We start from the raw sequence: 21,374 nt of genomic DNA, 5'->3' as shown, positions 1-21,374 counted from the left end.
GGGGTTCTTATTCTATGTGAAGGTTTGCTCTACACTAATGAGATGTGTGTGGTTATGTGTTGGTATCTCAATATGTCATAATGCCTATATATTACCTCCAGGATCAGCTGCACTATGCCACTGAATACCATTTGCTGGGAATCGTAAGTGGGGAAGTGCTGTTGCACGCAGGTCCTATTTGTGGGCTTCCCATGGGCATCTGGTTGGCAACTGTGAGAACAGGATGCCATTGTCCTGATGCAGCAGGCTGTTCTTATGTTCTTAAGACTTTAACATTTACAATTTGACACAGAAAACCAGAAGTATATTTTGTCACTCAAGCTCACCCCTTCAGAAGAGATATTAATAACAGGCAATAATGTTGACATTGCATGGCAGTTGTAGATTACTTGAGAGAGAGTGGTAACAGCACACTGTGGAATGTCTCTCATCTCTCGCAAGTTTTGAAAACAGTTCTCTTTTCTGAGTGACTGCAACGATTGGAAAAAAGGATTATGGCACTCTAGTTAAGAAAGCTGCCTCGTACTGAGTCAGTCCATTGGTCCATCTAGCTTAGTATTGTCCACACTGATTGGCAGTGGTTCTCTAAGGCTTTAGGGAGCAGTCTGTCCAAGTCCTGTCTGGAGATGTCGGGTATTGGGGTCTTCTGCATGCAAGGTAGAGGCTCTACCATAATGCTACAGCCTTCCCCAAATTGATAGGTTTGTTGAGGGCAAGATAAAATGTCTTTGTGGTGAAACACTATTTGCTGGCTATCCTTGCCCTATTTTTGTTTTTAAAAAATCAAGTAATCCTTACTGTGGGTTTCATCTAATTAAGATATACTCAGGGTAGACCCATTGATATCAAGGGTCTTCTCTTAGTAATATCCATAATTTCAATGGGTCCACTATGACTTTGGTGACACAACCCTGGCTTTTATTTCCTTCACAATTTTAGCATCTTCCCTAAATTTCATAGTCTCTATTCACATTACAATCTTGCACCATTTCATTCTTCGCAGTAATATCTACTGGAGAAGCCCTGCTTTGCTCTGTTGTTCATTTGGGAGTGGATTTCTAGGAGAATATCATCTAGAGCTGACACCAACTTTTTGCCTGAAATGAAATTTGAAGCTTGTGGGGTGTGGGTGGGTGTGTTTGGGTGGGGTCCTCCTAAGACAAAGTATCAGAAAAAATTCAAGACAGCCATGGTGGTGTCATGGCTAGTGTCATACCAAAACTGAGGAGTCTTCAAATCCTTGCTCAGTGATAAAGCTTGTTGGGTGGCTTGGGGCTAGTCATTCTGTCTCAGACTAATCCACTTCACGAGGTTGTTGTGAAGATAAAGAGGGAGAGAAAAGATTAAAGTATATTTATATAAGTAAGTAAGTGGACTGCCTTCAAGTAATTTCCGACTTATGGCGACCCTATGAATAGGGTTTCCTTGGTAAGCGGTATTCAGAGGTGGTTTACCATTGCCTCACTCTGAGGCTGAGAGGCAGTGACTGGCCAATGTCACCCAGTGAGCTTCATGGCTGTGTGGGGATTCGAACCCTGGTCTCTCAGGTCATAGTCCAACACCTTAACCACTTTCCAAACCAAATTGCCCCTGAAATAATGAAAAACATGTACAGTAGGGCCCCGCTTTACAGCGCTTGTTCCGCTTTTACGGTGGTATTTTGCCGCTGGGCGCCATTTTGGGTCAATGTAAGTCAATGGGATCTGCTTTACAGCGGTTTTTGCTTTACAGCGGAGGTCCGGAACGTAACCCGCTGTATGAGCGGGGCCCTACTGTGTGCTGCTATATCAGCTCCTTGGAGGAAAGGCATGATGAAATGTAACAACAAAAAGCTGTTACAGGCATTCTGATTTTCCATGTAGTGAAAAGTTCCAGGGGTGCATGGCTTATCCAGTTTTGGTTTCCTTTGGAAGGAAGTCACCATAGACTCATTGGTGTTTGATAATATTTGTATTTACAAATATATGGATTATATATAGATGGAGGTGCAGCTTGAACACTTCAGCAGATAGCCAAAGTCCACTGCTCCCACGTGAGATCTCTAAGGAGACAGCCAGCATCCCAAAATGCTATCAAGTTACCGAGTCCAAAACCTCAGTTCTCTTTCTGTCTCTCCTTCCCTCCCTCTCTGCCTTTTTCCATTCTGCAGTTTCTTCATACAAACACACAACTTTATCACATCGTGTCTGGCAAAGGGAAAGGGAAAGCAAACTCCCTTCTAGGACATTCTGGCCATTTCCTAGTCTTCCAGGAACATGAACTAGCAACTAGTTCCCATGACAACATATTGCCTTACAGAGCAGTCCAACTCATGGAAAGCCAGCAGAAGAAAAGCAGGAGGAGGAGGAGCTGATGGGAAGGTCCACAGCGTCCATTTGGCATTCAGGAACCTTTGAGCAGGCAGAATGTAAGCCAGGGAAGCCCAGCCCAATGGATGGGTGCCAGTGGAAGCCACTGTAAGGCCCCAAAAAGGAGCTCTATGGGGCATGTTGGAGGAGGGGCCAAGAGGGGGACTTACACAACATCCAGCTCCCATTCAGAGAGTTCCTGTGGGTCCCGATCCAGGCCAAAGTTATGCTGGGATAAACGTTAGTCTAAGAAAATAATTACAATGGAAGTCTATGGAGCGTGCTTACTCCGCAGTACGGGTATTCATGAGGGCTGCCTTTTACTTTCCCTGCACCTCAGCTGAGCTGGGATAAGGAGCTTCTGCTGGCAGAACCTGTTGAAGCCTAGCAGAGCTGGGGGTCTACCATATCCAACTCCCCTCAGCCCAGCATAAATATGAGTTGGATTGTGCCCTTAAGTTTCCCTAACAAAAGAATGTGCCCAGCCAGACCTGTCCAATTGTTTTGACCACTTTTAGCAGTCTTCCTCTTGTCAACCTATCAAGCTGACCACACTATTCCTTACAGGGGTTTATGGCCATTTATCGACGCTGCCTCCAGAGACAGTGGTCCTCTCGTATGCCACTGTTTCCTATTAAGTTAGGAGAAAAAGAAAATCCCCACAACAACAACAAGAGGAGCTGGTGAACAAGCAGCAAGCATTCTCACATACGAAGTTTTCCAGAGTTCTCTCTCTTGAATGAAATCAATTTAACCCAAAGCGGCATTCCATAATAAACTGTATGTAGCCAGTGGTCTACAACCGAGTTCTTTTTTAGTGGCATAATCAATAAAATAGTACCACTTTGCAAAACAGTGGCCTTCCTTACCTAAAGAACATTTTTTAGGGTCTGGCTATCAGAATTGCATTGTTCTCAAACTGTCTGACATGATCAGATGATTCAGGCAGAATCCTGAGTTCAAAGGATTCCTGGAAAAACTAAAAACAGTTGGCATCCTGGCAAAGCCAGCCCAGAGTTCAGAACATATATTTTCATGTATTATGCTCAGCAGGGTGATTGTATATCTTCAGCTTTCAGACAGACTGCCTCCTCAGACCCATAACCCAAGAAATCTAGTCTCAAGCCCTAAATATGCTCCATTTTTTAAATGTAAAACAAATGCTAAAGCTGAGGACAGGTGAAGACAAGACTGACTTGAGGATTTCATATGATGAAGAGTTTTTAAATAATAAAAAAATGCCAAAGAGCTATAGGGATTTGCACTAAAATGTCAGCCACCTGGATTCAGAAAACTTGATATATCCATTACGGGGACAATCCATGAATGTGAATTGCACAAGAATACAGATGTTCCCAGTGGATTATGCCCATAATCTGAGTATTTAGACAGTGGAAAGCCTTTAAGCAGCCATTGCATGCTTCCAAGGCATCTGTTCCCATTTGGTAAGACCCTACTGCATATACCATTCGTTGAGCATCTGCCTTTTCATCACTCTGGTTCAGCTTTTCCTTCAGACATGGGAGCACTAATGAGCCTATAGGATTCCTATTTATTTCAGCAGAAGATCTTGTAACAAACGCCCACAATATTCGTTTTATTGTTAGGCGAGGATCCGCTCCCAAGTACAAGGTTTCAATATTACTCAAGGAACGACGAAACGGTCTTAAAAGTAAAGCCAGAGTTTTATTGAAGCACTTGCAAGTGGAGAAACGAACAAAGCCGAGTCTGCCCCTCCCTGGACGCAGCCAGGTTTTTATACTCTCGGCCCCATATACATCATGCATACATTAACCGTTTGCTCAGCCTACTTCCTTATTCCCGATCTTTTCCATATAAGGTCTTTTTGGCTCTTCGCCACATTCCTGGGACAGGCGTTGTTCCTTCACTCAGCGCCATTGGAAGCACTTGCAAAACTGGTTTTGCAGGCCAAGGTAGTTTACACAAACAAAGAGATAGCCAGGCCAGCTTATATAAACAATAACGTACATGCCTATGGAATGTCCACTAAATCACCAGCATTGTTCTTATTGCTTCTTATAGTCCAAGTTCTTATAGTCCAAGCACGTTTTTACAAAAGCCAAATAAGCATTATTTTCTACAATCTCAGTGTTAAGGGGCAGAGTGTGTGGACCTGCCATTGAAGCAAATGGGGACCTGTTAACACTTTTTTGTACTGTTTGCTTGAGACAAATTGTCACCTCTGCAGGATCACTATCAGTGAGCTCTGAGCCACCCAGTATTGGCAGGTTCTTCCATCAGTGGGAAGGGCCATATCTCAGTGGTGGAACATCTGCTTTGTATGCAGAAGGTCCTCAATTCAATCTCCAGTTAGGGCCACTACAGTCAGTATTGACAACACTGAGCTAGATGGGCCCAGAGTTTCCTGGGAAGAGGGAGTGACAAAGCATTCTAAACATTGAAGCCCTATGAGGGGAATAGCAATCTCCAAACAACTCTCAGCACCCTTTACAAAGTAAAGTTCACAGATTTTTGGTGGGTGGGTGGGGGCCCATAACTGTTAAAATGGTATGATACTGTTTGATCCAGTTCAAGTAAAAGAAGTAGGTGGAAAAAGCATTTAATGGGTTAATACTATAGAGACTAACAGAGAAGCCTAGAGAGGATTGCCTTAATGGCGGGAAGTCTCTCTAAAATTCTCTTTTACTCTCTTTAATTAACCTTTAAATGCTGTACTCCCCCTTCACCATTAAAAGCAGGAGGAGGATGAGCTACTGGAGGCAGGAGAGAATGTGCTCCTCCGCCCAGCTGAAAGGAAAGAGTGGTGGCTGAGGTTTATCTGAGCCAGGCTAGATCCCAGGCCTCCATCAGCGAGGTAGGAGTGAGCCCAGGCAGGGGAAAGGAAGCGTGTGTGGTGGCTGCAGCAGCAGCACTGGCAGTGTGTGTGTGGGGGAAGCAGCAAATGCGGTGTTGCTGAAAAGCCACTGAGTTTGTGGCAAGCATGCCGAGCAAGCATGCCAAACTCTCATGTTCTGGTTTTAAATCTGAAGTGGGATGAATTCTCCCACATTCTGTCCCCAAATAGAGGACAGTTCTCTATTTGATTGCACCCCCCATTTGAAAGTGTGTGTGTGTGCATATAGAGTTTGCATACTAGGGATGAAAGGATATCTCTATTTCATTTCTCCCTAGTTCTCATTTTTCCAGTCTGAAACTCAGTTCTCCACATTTCTGCAGCAATTTGAGAATAATTTTTTTTAAAAAAATCTCATGAAAGCTCTGCATTTTAGTGTGAATAAACACATGTTTGTATGCGGTTTTGAGTAAGGTACACATTTTGCAAGCAATTTCTCCTAATACAATGCACATTATATGTTACTTCCACATGTTTATGCTCACTTACCCATATATATTCATTTTTGTAAACATTGGTTGGAGAACTGCATTGCAACATTGGATGAGTGTAAATTTTAAAGGATGGCTATGTTTCAGTTCTCAAACTGTTTTGGAAAGTGTGAATTTGATCGATTCAGCTTTAAATGCGAACTGAATCAAAGTTCTCCCCCAGCCCTAATGCGCACACACACTCATCACTTCTCATGAAGCATCCCACAGCAGTTACTAATAAAACATCATAAAGACATAAACAATAAAAACATATATAAAAACAATTTAAAATACAATGCAGATATAGACTGGGATAAGATGCTCCACTTGAAAGGCTTGATGAAAAAGGAATGTCTCAAATAAGCAGCAAAAAGACTATAGACACTGTGCCTGTTTGATATGTAATGGGAGTTGCAAGGGGTATTTGAAAGGCTGTCTGGTTCATATCCACTTTGAAGATAAAGAACCCTACGAAAGGTGATCAGGAGGGGCCTTGAAGTTGGCTATCAGCAACTAGCACCTGGACAACCTAATGAGTAGGCACACAACCAGTTAAAGGGCCCCAGCCTGCTCCAACAGCTTTTGACTCTGGCAGAGTAAGGGAATACTCTGGTCTCACTGGGGCCTTTGCAATGGAGTCTTCCAAGCCTGAGGACAGCAATGCTACATTCACAGTCCAGGTACCCAGATGTGGTGGAAGCACTTTTGGGGCTGACTTCTTCTGCTTCAGACTCTTTGCCCTCATCCCCCACCCTGGAGACAAGGGATCCAAATCCAAGGTCAGGATGACACAGGTTTTACTTTTTCATGACACTGCAAGTAGAAGAACAATCCTATGTCCACAAGCCCAGCAATATTAAGAACTGGCTCTAAATGGAGTCAGAGTTGCTCTAGCTGAAGGCAAAGGAAAGGGCAAAACCCAAACAAACAAATGCTTTGTGCATGGAAGGCTAGAATGTTAAATTAATCTGGTTCAGGTCAGCTATAAGTAGCAGGTAGGAAACAAACAGCAGTGAACAGAGTTTTCCCCACCACCACCAAAAGAAAATCATTCATTCACAAATTGTAAATTAGCCTTCAGTTAAAAATAATAATTAATGAAAGCACTTTTCCTGAACAGGTTGAGAGGAAAGAGCTGCAAGACAGGACAATGTTCCTCCAGGAACAAAATAAAAAGACAAATACTTAAGCTGTACCCAAAAATGCTTATTTTAGCAACATGTGGTAAAATGCTACAAGGTTCACTTAGCACAGTGGCTTCTTCAATGCTAGCTATTTTTCTCCTTTATGTTCCTCAGCAGAGTTGGATGAATCTATCCATTTCTCTCTGTTTCTCATTTTCTCCAATCTTATGTTATATTGATCACCTTTCCACATCAGTTTGCAATTTATTTTTAAGAAAGGACTCACAAGGATTCATTATTTCTGTGCACACTTCTTTTAATATTTGCACACTTTTGCATGAAAGTTTCCCAAATATACTTGTTTTGGCAAGCCATTTTCTAGAATATAATGCATTTTATGTTATTTTCACCATTATATTATTTTTTTATGCATCCTTTCCCCAAATATATGCATTTGTACACTTTTTTTTGGTTGGAGAACTGCATCACAAAATTCAGAGAAATGTGACTTTCAATGGATAGCTGTGTTTTGGTTCACAAATTGTTTTGGAAAGTGAGAATTAGTAGACCCTATTGATGGTGTCACTGCTGTGGGCTATCCAGTTGGTGCTCACCTGTGACAGGGCCTTTTCAATGGTGGTTCCCCCTTTGTGGAATGCCCTCCCTGTTTAAGTGCATGTATCTCCCTCAGCATTAACATTTAGGAGGCATTTGTGATGCAGTGTAGGCTCTTTGTCTCATACCAAGAAAGGCAGTAATCACTGCAAAATTTAAACTAGACCTTTACATAATAACATTAGCAGTTACTAGGTACAGGAGAAGTAATGAAGAAAGATGAAAAGAAACTAAGCTCAGAACTTAGGAAGACCACCTAGCTTCCTGGGCTTAGACACATTAACCTTATAGTGGCTTTCTCTTTCTCTCTCTGCACAGTGGGTCTTACTTAAAGACTGTTGCTTATTCCAACCATTTGAACACATATCTATTCACCCAGGCATTTCATGGCTGAAAGATACTGTTCCCAGCAACCTTGAAATTATTAACTGTGAGGGTAAGTAACCATTTTTAAATGTTCTTAATTTGTTCTCAGTTGTTTTAAATATATTTTATTTGAATTGTATTGTTTTAATACTTTGTTGCTTGCTTTGGGCTCCTTTGGGCAGGATAGAAAATGAATGAATAAATTAAGTGTGGACTGAACCAAATTTCTCCCCCCTTCCTATTTTTCTTCGACACTTTTCAAAACATCTATGTTAAAGCAAACTGTCATAGACCACAGCTCTACCATGACGATACATAATGGTTTGTTGTACCATCTTAAGATGGCATGGACCCATCTGAGCATGACTTTGTTAATTTCTGATACAGTCAACAAGTTCCTGTTGAAATAAAGCTGAACGGTTGTACCACTATTATCAATATGTTTCCTAGAGTAAGTTGTTTTATTATGTTGCCATGCCATATGGTACGTATCGATCTGCTGTGTGGAATAGATGTAGCTTCATATCTTCTTTCTTGCGAGTGAGCCAACAGTTGTCTTTTTGATGTGCATCCATATGAAACTTTGGCCCTGTTCACACGTTACAGTCAACGAGTGTACAGTCTGTGTACCTGGGCACAGAAGTAGTCGGGCTGTACACTCGTACAGTTATTCACATGTAATAGTCAACGAGTGTACAGTCTGTGTACCTGGGTACACAAGTAGCTGGGCTGTACACTCGTACAGTTATTCACATGTAACATTCAACGAGTGTACAGTCTGTTATATACACATTTGCTGCCAGGGAAAGAAAATGGCTTCAATGACACTTATTAAATGCGCCATTGAAGCAATTCCCTTTTACTGGCAACAAGGCAAGGCATGCTGGGTCTGTTATACTTCCTGAAACTGTTTCCTGTGAAGGGGTACATTCCATAGAAAGAGTGTTGGCAGAAACAGGAATGTAGTTTTACTCTTTTCATTTTTCCTGCAGATTCTTAAGTTTTTAAAATCAAAACCCCAACTTTTAAAAAGAAAATACTCACCTGTAACTATCATAATTATAGTTATTAAAATATTGCATTTTTCACTGCCTGTTATTAGAGTATGTATGGGTTTTGATGTAGGCTTTCATGGAACAATCCTATACATGTCTATACAGTCCTATATAGATCAATAGGACTTACTCATAGATAAATGTGTGAAAGTGCAGACCTAAATATATTGAATATTTATATATGAAAATATTTTGAGGGGGCTGCAACAAAAACAAGCTGCTTAAAAGATTATGAACTAAAACTATTCTTCCAACATGGTACACCTGATTCTTTCTCGAGGATATCATGTGTTTTAATACACAAAACTACACTCAAAATATAAATGTGGGGAAAATTATTTATCAGTTGGGCTTTCCAGCCTACTGCTCCCACTGTAACATACTCTGTCCCCTGTGACCTCCTCCCTCCAGGAAGGCAGCTTGGCTGCCAGGAAGGAAGGGGGAAAGCGGCCTTTCCTTGCAGCCTTGCTTCTTTTTGCTTCACAAAAAGTCCTCTCGTTCTGAGTAAGGACGTCATCAGTAGTGGTAGTGTGAGGAGACGGCAGTCAGCGGTAGTAATTCCCTCTTCTTTCTGGTCGCTCCACCTCAGCCTCCTTTGGTGTCTGCCATGTATTTTAGAGGCAGATGCCTGCCTTTGGTGCGCCTGGAAGATGCTCTAGCACTTCAGCAAAACTCCTCCCTTCTCATTTGGAGCAAGGAGGAGGTGTCATCTGCAGCGGCAGTGGGGAGCAGACAGTGTCCAAGGAGTGAAGACTTTTTAAAAATAATAATAATTAATTTCTTTACTGTTTGCAGCCCCTTCCGGATTACTTCACACACACCGAGGTTGGGAACCACTGATCTATGTCATAATATTTAGCTTTTGGGTAGCACTTTAAATGCAGGGTGGGCAGAACGTAGATCAAAATGTATTGGTGTATCTCAGGATGACTCACAGAAGATCAGTGAGGATTTCAGACTCCTGTTTCACAATGAAAACAAGAAAATGACCACCCCACCATTATACTGCTGAAATGAAGAAAGTGGGGGGGTAATCTGAGTGGATTTTTGTGTGGAAAGACTGTGAGCTCATCTCAGTTCTGATAACCCTGTGCTCAGCAGCTTCTCAGACACCATGTTCTTTCATACTAGACGTATGTCTTTTGCAGCTGGCTGCAGTTGGTGGTTCTTGAGGTTCTAGTAAAACGCAGGGTGGATCCCTGACTCTGCAATAGCAGTGCTCTCTCAGTAATGACAACATTGCCACTCACTGAATGAGACAAGGTGCCTGCACGTTCAGGGCTGGTGGCACCACCATCCTGCAGCACGTGGGCACACACCTGCAAGCTTGTGCTGCATTCCACCAAAGTACCCTCAACCTTGCCATCTCTGTGCCACTGCCATTCTCTCCCCCCCCCCATGTATCACTGCTGACCTATGTCATCAAATTATTGGAAGAGTCTTGGCTAAATTTCTTTTCTTGACCTTCAGGAGGAAATAGAAAGCACACAACAGAATTTACCTTACCATTGATTTCAATAGGTTTTAAAAGACCAAGGAAGAGAAGTATAGTGGGTAATTTATATTGGATTTATAGAGGTACTGTAGTGTACAAGTTCTGCAAAAGCCAGTGTGATGTAGTGATAAGAGTACTGGGCTAGGGCCTGGGAGACCTGGATTCAAACCCTAATTCAGCCATGAAACTCACTCGGTGACTTCTGGGCTAATCACCTTCTCAGCCTAAACTACCTCATAGGGCTGTTCTGAGGATATATTTGAGAGGTGCAGGACTACATATTCCACACTGAGCTCTTTGCAAGAAAGTTGAGACGTAAAGGAAATAAGGCATTAAATAAGATTAAGGCTACAATCCTTTGCACAATTACTTGAGAGTAAGGTCCATTGAACTGTGAAAGTTACTTTCGATAAACCTGCTTGGGATTATGTTGTTAAGATACAAGGGATAGCTATTACCCAAAATTTCTATTATTTATTGATAACTATCATTTCTGAGCAATGTGTTACCTAGCCATTAAGTTATTTTATTATTGCAGTTGTGATAGCAGCTATTATTCATTACCTGCACAGGGGGGTTGGAGTAAGTTTTGTAATCTATTTGTGGCACTATCCTGAATAGTAGGTGTACTACTGGTAACAAGCAGCAATAAGAGTCATGTGATGACACATTGAACAGACATTATAAATTATAATATTTATTGATAAATCACCTAGTATTTAAAGGAAAGGATTGAATTTAGAAGTTGAAGGCTGTAATTCTATATTAACATTCACTTCAGGAGTAAGACCCATTAAACTCAGTGGAACTTACTTCTGAGTAAACATGGCTAGGACTGGACTGGACTGTGAGCAGACACAGAGGCAAACTCCCCTCCTTTTCTCTGCCCCCCCAACTGTTTATTTTAAGAGGCTGGGATCCTAATGCTTCTTACCTGAGAGTAAGTCCCACCAAACTGAATGGAATTTACTTTAGAGTAGGCATGCGGTTAGGATTGTACTTTAACAATGTAAACAGTCCTTGCCTAGCTCTAGCTTCTCTGGCAGAACACTTGCTTTTTTTAGGCAATCCTAACTCCACTTACCTGTGAGTAAGCCCCATTGAACTCAGTGGGATTTACTTCTGAGTAGACATTTTTAAAATTCAAATGTGAATCCTGCAAAGCTCTCTCTCCATTTTTTTCCCTCTGTCCTTTCCTCAAACTCACTCATTGCCAGCACACAGAAGCACTGCACTCAATGGGACTTACTTCTGAGTAGACCTTTTAAAAACTGCAGTGAGTCCTTCAAAGCCCCCCCCCAGTTTTTGCCTCTTTCCTTCCCTCAAGCTCATTTGTTGCTTCAGGCTGGTCTCCCTTCCCTTCCCTCCATTTTAGCTTTACTTTTGCCTCTTTCCTTCCCTCAAGCTCATTCGTTGCTTCAGGCTGGTCTCCCTTCCCTTCCCTTCCCTTGCCTCCATTTTAGTTTTACTCTTCTTTCCGGCTCTGTGGCTCCAGCAACTGACGTTTCCTTCAGCCCACTTCTGATTGGCTGCTGCTGCTGCTAGGAGGAAGGCTCAGGCTGTCCCCGGGGAGAAACTGATTCTCACGATCAGCTCCAGGGATACAGCATGCAGGGAGAATCACCACGTGAGTAGAAGAGGGCTTTTTTCAGGAGGCCTGTACACGTGGTGATTTTTGAACTCACCAAGTGTACACTCTTTCTCACGAGCAGCTGTACCCAGGTACAGGGGATTTGTACCTGGGTACAGAGTAATGTGTGAATACCCCTTTTGCCAACCTTTAATGAATACACTGAGGCATGGTGCTGAAGCATGAGCTATCATGTCCCAGCGTGCTCTGCTCCTCAACTAAAACTCGTAGGCTTGATTCCTGAAGCATTTCTTTTCCTTGGTTTCAAGACATTCCCTTCCATGGTACAGAACAGAGGTTTGGAGCTTGCGTCCCTTTAGATGCTATTGGACTCCAAGTCTCATCCGATATAGCCAGCCTAGCCAATGCTCAGAGGTGGTGACGGAGTCCAATGATATCTGAAGGGTTTCACGTTCTCACCCTGGTATAGAAAGTGGTACTTGAATGTATTCTGTACTAACAAATCACCTGTCGTTATGAGTGGTGGTATGTCTCTGCTTCGTCAATGATACAAAGTTGCATTATACCAGGAGATTGTTGGTCAATCTAGCCCAGTATTGCCTATGTTGAGATATCAGGCATAGGTCCAAGCCCTGCCACTTGACATCCTTTTCGGTGGAGATGCCAGGAATTAAACAATAGCAATTTGTTCATATTATCCACATGGTCTACCACTCTGCCATGGCTTTCATTCAGCTGTCTATGGCAGGCATGTTAGGTCTTATGTTTACACCAAGGATGGGGAGCCTCAGGTTGGGGGCTGATTGCAGCCCTCCAGGCCTCTCTGTCTGGCCCTCAGAATTATCCCCAGACCACATTTCATCTCCCCAGGCCACACCTTGAGTGTTTCTGCCTGGCTGGAATGCGACCTTACACTCCGATAACACCTCCTGATTGCCAGGATGGAGGAAAGAGAAGGGTGTGTGAGTGATGTAGAAACCAGCCTACTCTACAAATGTAAGATTTACATTTGTTGCTCCATTCATTTTTACATCTGGTCTGCCCACCACTGGCATGTGGCCCTCAAAAGATTGTCTCTGCAGGTATGTTGTCCTCGGGCTCAAGGTTTCCCATCCATGGTTCACACCAAAGGTGTAAGGTGGGCCATGGTTCCATAATTAAAGTCCGTTGGAAGCTGCAGCCAATGGTGAGTGGAGCAGGGCCAAACGTGGGCAAAGCCAGACCGAAAAGTAGGTGGAGTTTGCAGCATGACAGGACTGAAGAGTCCTTCTCTGTGATACCCCATCCTCTCTCTCTGACACACACATGCATGCACGCACGCGCGCACGCGAACGAGGCCTAGGGTCATAGGTTTCTTACTCCAGTTTTACACCATCGCATATTAGGATGAAAGAGAAATTGGTAACCTTTCCAAAAGTTGTTAATACATCCCATGCATTTTAACACACTAAAGACAGGAGTGGGGAACCCATGGGCCTCCAGATGTCATGGGGATTTGAATGTGGGTATTCTTGCCAGTCCTGGCTCAGCTTTCTTCCAACACACTGCAGATGTTGTTGGACTCCAGCTCCCATCAGCGTGGCAAGCGGTCAAGGATGATGGGAGTTAAGAACCTAAGGAGAGTCCTGCTGGATCAGGCCAATGACCTATCTTATCTGGCATCCTGTCCTCACAATGGCCAACCAGTTGCCCATGGGAAGCCCACAAGCAGGACTGAGCACAAAAGCACTCCCCCGTCCTGAGATTTCCAGCAACTGGTATTCAGAAGCACACTGCCTCTGGCTGTAGAGGCAGAGCACTGTTGGCATTAGGCCGTACTGCCTAAGGATATTTTCATCAGGTCTGGAAAGTTACAAGCATGTGTTTTGAGAAGCAGTCTTATCTGCCATGTCTGGCCTGAGAGAGCAGACTTGAAGGTCAGACAGGTTGTCATGGTAATGGGAGATAACAGCTGGGAAAGTTGTAACAGAGTCCATGAGTTGTTGGTCTTCTGAATTATGCCTCTGAGCTGAGAGGCTGTCTTTTGTGTTTATCTATGGAGAGAGATGTACCAGAAGGGGGGTGACTGAAGAATCTCTACATGTATTTACTCTTAAGCCTCTGGCCTTAATGTCTTTCAATAAAGACTCTTAACATGCTCTGAAGAAGTTTCTTGCTCAACTTAACTCCAACGTAATGTATGCTGTTTCACACAACAACGCACACAAGCCAACAGTGGTAGCAGAGGATGGTTACGCTCCACAGCGCATTACACCGGAGTAAGTTGCTGGTCTGAACGGCAGACGGAGTTCCAGAGAGGGCAGCTTGATTGATTGAACCAGACGGAGGTGAGCAACATGGCTGTAAACCTGTCTGGGGGAGGCTTGCCGATGGAACGACTTAATGAAAAGAATTTTGGCAGCTGGAAGCCGAGGATGAGGGCTTTGCTGATAACAGAGGATTTATGGGACGTGATTGAGGAAAAAACCCCGGCGGTACCGACCGCGGCCTGGAAGCGTCGAGACCAGAGGGCGCAGGCGTTTATAATCTTGGCTCTATCGGATTCTCAACTGATGTGTGTGAGAGATGAGCCGTCGGCTAAACAGACGTGGGACGCGTTGCAGGATTTGTCCCAGGAATGGCAGCGGAGGCAGAAGGCGCAGAGAGCCCAGCCGGTGGAAGCTGTCAGAAGCAAGGAGGAGAAATGTGCCGAACCGGAGCAGGCTGCCGAAAGCAGACAGGAAAACAAGCGGGAGCAGCAGCGGCTGAAGTCTTGTTTTGCCTGTGGGGCTCGTGGGCATCTCTGTAAAGATTGTGCAATCAAGCGAACCTCCAGGGACGGAGGCTTGAAGCAGGGCAGTGTGAACTTTGTTTGTAAACAGAATGTCAGTGCGTGCGTATAGATATCATACAAGTAAGAAATTCTGGTGTCGAATAGATCCAGCGAATAAGCCAGGCCAGGCAAGTTTCTTGTAAGAGTCTTTACTGACAAAAATACAATAACACAGTTCTCTCACTCCAAATGACTTTCCCCCACACCAGAGCTTCTGCGAGAGCAGCTTCTTATCTTCCAGGTTGCCCTTGCCAACCACCTGCTGGCCTTGAGGAACCTGGCAACCCCTCTTGCTCTGTTTAACCCGTTTATTGCAGGTTTCATTCTCCTCCGAACAAACCTCTGTCTGTGAGTCTCATAACTTGCTTTACTGAACAACACAGAACTCTCAAGATTTACGACCTGTGAACTGGTTGCTCGACAGCGGAGCAAGCCATATACTAATTAAAGACAGGAGTCTGTTTTACACATCTACAGATGAGCAGGACTTTGTTTTACTTGCTGATGGATCACGGAAATCCGTAAAAGCACGTGGTCTGGTTAAATTTGACAAACTTGGCATAATGACAGACTGTTTGTTTGTTCCGGAATTGGCTCATAATATTTTATCAGTTAGCAAACTGGTAAGTTGTAATTATTCAATTTTGTTCCACAAAGACCAATGTTTTATAATGAGGGGGGCTGAAGTGTGCATGCAGGGAAGCCTTAATGAGTCACAGTTTGTAATAAAGAGCAGTCAAGCAGGGTGTGCTGTGTTAAACGCTGAGGCACAGGTACATCAGGGCTGCGTCCATGAATGGCATCAAAGGCTGGGGCATGCAAACCTTCATACAATAAGGAAAACCCCTTTGCACAGTGAAGATATGCGTTTAAAAGCTTGTGGGCAGTTAATGGATTGCGATTCTTGTAATCAAGCTAAAATGACTATTGCACCAATAAACCGGGAGGCTGAGAGAACCACAACAGCTCCCTACCAGCTAGTACATGTTGATTTAGCAGGGCCAATAAATGCTTCACGAGGAGGTGCGAAATTCTACATGGTACTGGTAGATGATTTTTCAAGATTTTGTCATGTTTTTCTGTTGAAGCATAAAAGTGAAGCTGAGCAGAAGCTGAAACTGTTCATTAAGAGAATCGAAACTCAACACTTGGTCACGGTAGGGGCTATACGCTCGGACCAAGGTGGGGAATTTACGAGTAAAGCATTGAGTGACTTTCTGGAAAGTAAGGGAATAAACCAGAATTTCACTGCTCCACACAGCCCGTTTTCCAATGGAACTGCTGAGAGAAAAAATAGGGTGCTTGGGGAAGCAATGAGAGCCATGCTATTGGATTGCAGTTTAGGGAATTCTTTCTGGGCAGAGGCAATTATTTATGCGAATTACATTCACAACAGGGTGTTACATAGTGCCATTGGAATGTCTCCTTATGGGAAACTTACTGGCAGAAAGCCTAGAATACAACACATTCAAAAATTCGGGGCAAGGTGCTGGATCCACATTCCACAGGGAAAAAGGAGGGGCAAGCTTGCGCCCAGAGCACAGCAAGGTTTTGTTTTGGGATTTCAGAATGCATATTTCAGAGTTTGGTGTCCAGAAACACAGCAGTTAATTCTGAGCAGAAGCATTAAAGTCTCAGAAAAGCCTTGGGATCAAAGGGAGACAGTCCTTCTTACAGGAACAAATGACATACAAATACAAACACGAACACAATCACAGAAATTTCAGCCAGATGTTAACGTTAAAGTGGAAGGTACACAAATACCTCTCAGAGATGCTTTGAATGAGCTCATTTCTGGAAAACGCAGATCAAAGAAACGAAAAGCTGAGGAAATGGAAGCTCCTGCGTAGGTTGTGCCAAGCACAAGCACAAATGGGGGGGGCAGAGAGAGCCGAGGCTCTGGTTCCTTTAAGACGCTCCACGAGAGCGAATTTAGGCAAACCGCCTGACAGACTTACTGTGGGATTAATAACAAGTCCTGGAATGAATAAAGTTGTAGACATGGATCCTGAGACACTTTATTTGACATGTGTTGAACCAAAGTTTGAGTGAATAAAGTTTTGAACTGTACTGAACTGATGATGCAATGTACTGAAATGTATTGCAAGATGTATTGTAGAAATGTGTTATTGTTGTAATGGATTTACAGACATGATGAAAAAGGGGGGCTGTTGGCATTAGGCCGTACTGCCTAAGGATATTTTCATCAGGTCTGGAAAGTTACAAGCATGTGTTTTGAGAAGCAGTCTTATCTGCCATGTCTGGCCTGAGAGAGCAGACTTGAAGGTCAGACAGGTTGTCATGGTAATGGGAGATAACAGCTGGGAAAGTTGTAACAGAGTCCATGAGTTGTTGGTCTTCTGAATTATGCCTCTGAGCTGAGAGGCTGTCTTTTGTGTTTATCTATGGAGAGAGATGTACCAGAAGGGGGGTGACTGAAGAATCTCTACATGTATTTACTCTTAAGCCTCTGGCCTTAATGTCTTTCAATAAAGACTCTTAACATGCTCTGAAGAAGTTTCTTGCTCAACTTAACTCCAACGTAATGTATGCTGTTTCACACAACAATGCACACAAGCCAGCAAGCACAGCTATCATGGCTAGTAGCCTTTGATGCTCTTATCCTCCATGAATTTGTCTAAGTCTCTTTTAAAGCCATCCAGCAACACCTAGAAAGGCACCAGTATGGGGATGCTTGTCCTAGTCCAGCACTCTAACTGCAGTGAAAAAAAGTTCTTGAATTTACTGGTGCTGGATTTGGAGAGCAATACCTTGCCTCTCCAGAGCCAGACATTGAAAGGGCACAATTGGTTTGGGAGCTTCCCTCACTGTCCTTTCCTTGGCAGCCCAACTTCTCTAGACATTCATCTTTAGAAACCTGACTGAACAGCTGGACTGCAAGGTTCAAGATTGAGGGGAATGTTTGGCTTTTAAATCAGCATCTCCGGATACTGGAGGCTTTATTTGGACTGGGTTTGTGACTATGGATGGGGAAGAAAATTGATTTTGCTTGCATATGAATGCACAACTACCTAATTCACACTTTTTGAATGACTGAAGCTGAAACATAATTATCTTTGATAATTATCTAGGTTGGTGAGGACTCGAGAGAGGGCTTTTTCTGTGGCGGCCCCCACGATCTGGAACTCCCTCCCAATGGATCTTCGTCATGCCCCTTCCCTAGATATATTCGCCGGGGTCTGAAAACTTGGCTATTCCATCAGGCCTTTACGACCTTTGAGACTTCCAAGGTGAACTAGTCCTAGAACTGTAAAAACAATCTACTAAATACTGTAATTTTTGTATTATACTGTACTGGCTATATTGTTTATTGTTTATTGTATTTTATCATGTTTTATTGTAAGCCACCTAGAGTGGCCATTGGCTAGATAGGCGGCCTATAAATTAAAGTATTATTATTATTATTATTTGATGCCAGGCCAAGTTCCAGGTTCTGGTTTTGGTATACAAAGCCCTATGTAGCTTGGGACCAGGATGCCTAAAAGATCATCTTACCCCTTGTATACCCAGTTGATCACTGCGCTCTGCAGGTGAGGGTCTCCTGCAATACCATCTTATCAGGAGGTTCATACCGTACAACATAGGATGCGGACCATTCGTGTTGTGGCACTTACTCTGTGGAATTCCCTCCCCTTAAATATTAGACAGGCACCATCTCTGTTATCTTTTCGGCGCTTACTGAAGACCTTCCTCTTTCAACAAGCCTTTTAAGTAGAGACCTTATCCCAATCTATGTCTGTGTTGGAATTGCTTTTTAAGGTGTTTTTAAAGCTGTTTTTTTAAAAAGATGTTTTTAAAGCTGTTTTGCTTTAATATGTTTTAAAGTCTTTTGTTTTTAAGATGTTTTAGTGTTTTCAGCGTTTTTGTTTGCCACCCTGGGCTCCTTCTGGGAGGAAGGGCAGGATATACATTAAATAAATAAATCTTTTGCAATTTGCACTTCTCTGAAGTTTGTGTTGCAGTTTCCTAGCCAAAGTATGCGGATGAAATGCATATATTTGGAGAAAGTGTCCGTAAAAACGTATACATTTTGGAAAATGCATTATATTAGGTAAAATTGCTTGCAAAACATGCATACTAGTCAAAACTACATACAGAAATGTGTATTAGGAGAAATTCACACTAAAATGCTAAAGAATTTTCATGACGATTTTTTATTAAAAAAATCTCAAATTGCTGCAGAAATGTGGAGAACTAAATTTAAGACTGGAAAAATAAGAAACTGAGGGAAACCAAAACTGACAGATTTGTTCATTCCTAATTGTAACCTCCAGTTGCTGAACCCACAGACCGCAAACTCAGAAACAACTTTGCAGGAGCAATTCTGCAAGTCTGAGTAAGACTGATTTGTATTTGAGTATGCCTGCCTGATCATCCCACCATAAAACTTAAGGAATGGAATGCATTGCATATCTGCTGTGGAAGCAGGCTAAAGTATACAGTACATCTCAATGGGTGTTTTAAGGCACCTAGTTTGAAAGACGGAGAACTGAAAGGTCAGTTAATGGAACAGAATCAAAACCAATGACTGAAAAAGAGCTCTCCTTCCTGGCATGCTGGGAAAATAATAATAAATCTGGATATGTGCCAGGGTGCCTTTAAATGCTTCAATTGCGTCGTTTGTTTGCAGTCTCTTAATTCATTATTCCCAGTACTGACATCCTCCAGCTGCGTGAAACATTTCTGTGCCGACCATACCAATTTAATGGTATGCCATTACTTCAAACCAGCCCAATAAAAATAATATCAATAAAATCTTTAAAGACTGCTTTTCGTGCCAAAGCCTGGCTGAATGGTGAAGGGTTTCAATAGAACTTAAAAAAAAAGCCACTCCAGAAGTATTCTTACTTCAGCAGACGCCTTGGTTTTAGGAAGAATGTTGTTATTTTGTTAGGTATCTTTCCATCTTGTTTAGCATAAGATCTAAAGAAAGGCCTGGATGATTATCAGACCAAAGGTCCATGAGGTCCATTATCCAGCTTCCCACAGTGGCCTACCAGATGTCTTGGAGAAGTAAGGATAGACAAATCTGTCAATTTTGATTTCTCTCAGTTCCTCCTTTTACCACTTTTGCTCAGTTTACCCCATTTCGGTATCAGTTTGTGGATTTCTTTTTAAAAAAAGATTGCACAATTCTTGTAACATTATACAGCCACAAGAGTGGCTGTATACTATAATCAGCATGGATTTTTTGCATTCCGCAATGTTAAATAGAAAATACCTCTGTTATTCTGCTGCTTTACATAAGCTCATTTCAAAACAAAAACTTACAAAACTTATAGTCCTAAACTCAGAAATGCTTGCTTAACAATCCTCTACATTTTCATGGTGATGCACAAAACAAGTCAAGAGAGAATCAAGAGTTCAGTGTGAAAAAAACAAGATTCCTTTTAGACTTTTTTTCTGCCAGAGTTCTCATAATCTGTTAAAATTAATTAAAAATCAGCCACGTTCACAGAGTACCTGTAATCCTACTGCCCCATACTCTGACCTTCATCTTCTGCAGTTTAAAAGTTAAAAAGTTTTAAAAATGCCTGGCTGATTTTTAATTAATTTAGGAAATTTAGCATTGAAGTCTATTATAATGTCAGGCATGCTCAGTAAGAACCAACTGTCAGTGTTCTAAAAGACAGACTCGCAGCTGCTGGGCTTGCCTAATCAGGGGGCCACACCCACACCACACCTTTATTTCACTTGAGACAGTCATGGCTTCCCCCAAAGAATCCTGGGAAGTGTAGTTTGTGAAGGGTGCTGAGAAGAGAGCCCTCTTCCCCTGACAGACCTCCAGTGGCCAGAGTGGTTTAACAGTCATTCATCCTGATTGAAACTCTGTGAGGGGAACTGGGCATCTCCTAGCAACTCTCAGCACCCTTCACTAACTACACTTCCCAGGATTCTTTGGCAGAAGCCAAGACTACCTAAAGTGAAATAAAGATCTGGTGTGGTTGTGGCCAGTGAGAGGCTACATGTTCCTGCTATAGAATAAAAAGATGGGGAAAACCCTGATAATGATACCGTTCACAATGTTTTCCTTTTGGAAAGGAAGGGGGCGTCCCCTCTGCCCAGTGCCCACCCACCCAATCCCCTCCCCTCCCTGCCCCTCCCCCAGGTCAATTTCACCTATCCTAAACATGATTGCACAGGAGTAAATCCCACTGAACTCAAAAAGCATGCAAATGATCAAACCCACCCTCCCCTCCTCCTCCCTCCTATCCCCTCCCTTTTGCCCTTCCCCTCCCCCTTCCCCTCCTCCTCCTTCCCCTCCCCTCCTTCTGCATGGTCAGTTTTACCTATCCTAAGCATGATTGCATGGGAGTAAATCCCATTGAACTCAAAAAGCATGCAAATGATCAAACCTGTCCTGCCCTCCCCTCCTCCTCTCTCCCATCACCTCCCTTTTGCCCCTTTCCTCCCCCTTCTTTCACACCTCCCCTCCCCTTCCAATCCCCTCCTTCCCCCTCCCCTCCTTCTGCTCCCCTCTCCCCCTTCCCTCTATTCTCCCCTACCCCCCATGGTCAGTTTTTCCTGTCCTAGTCATGATTGCACAAGAGTAAATCCCACTGAACGCAATAAGCATGCAAATGATCCGACCTGCCTTT

Source organism: Rhineura floridana, chromosome 4 (assembly GCF_030035675.1).
Source record: "Rhineura floridana isolate rRhiFlo1 chromosome 4, rRhiFlo1.hap2, whole genome shotgun sequence".
Lineage (NCBI taxonomy): Eukaryota > Metazoa > Chordata > Lepidosauria > Squamata > Rhineuridae > Rhineura > Rhineura floridana.
Note: the sequence above shows the minus strand (reverse complement) of the source record.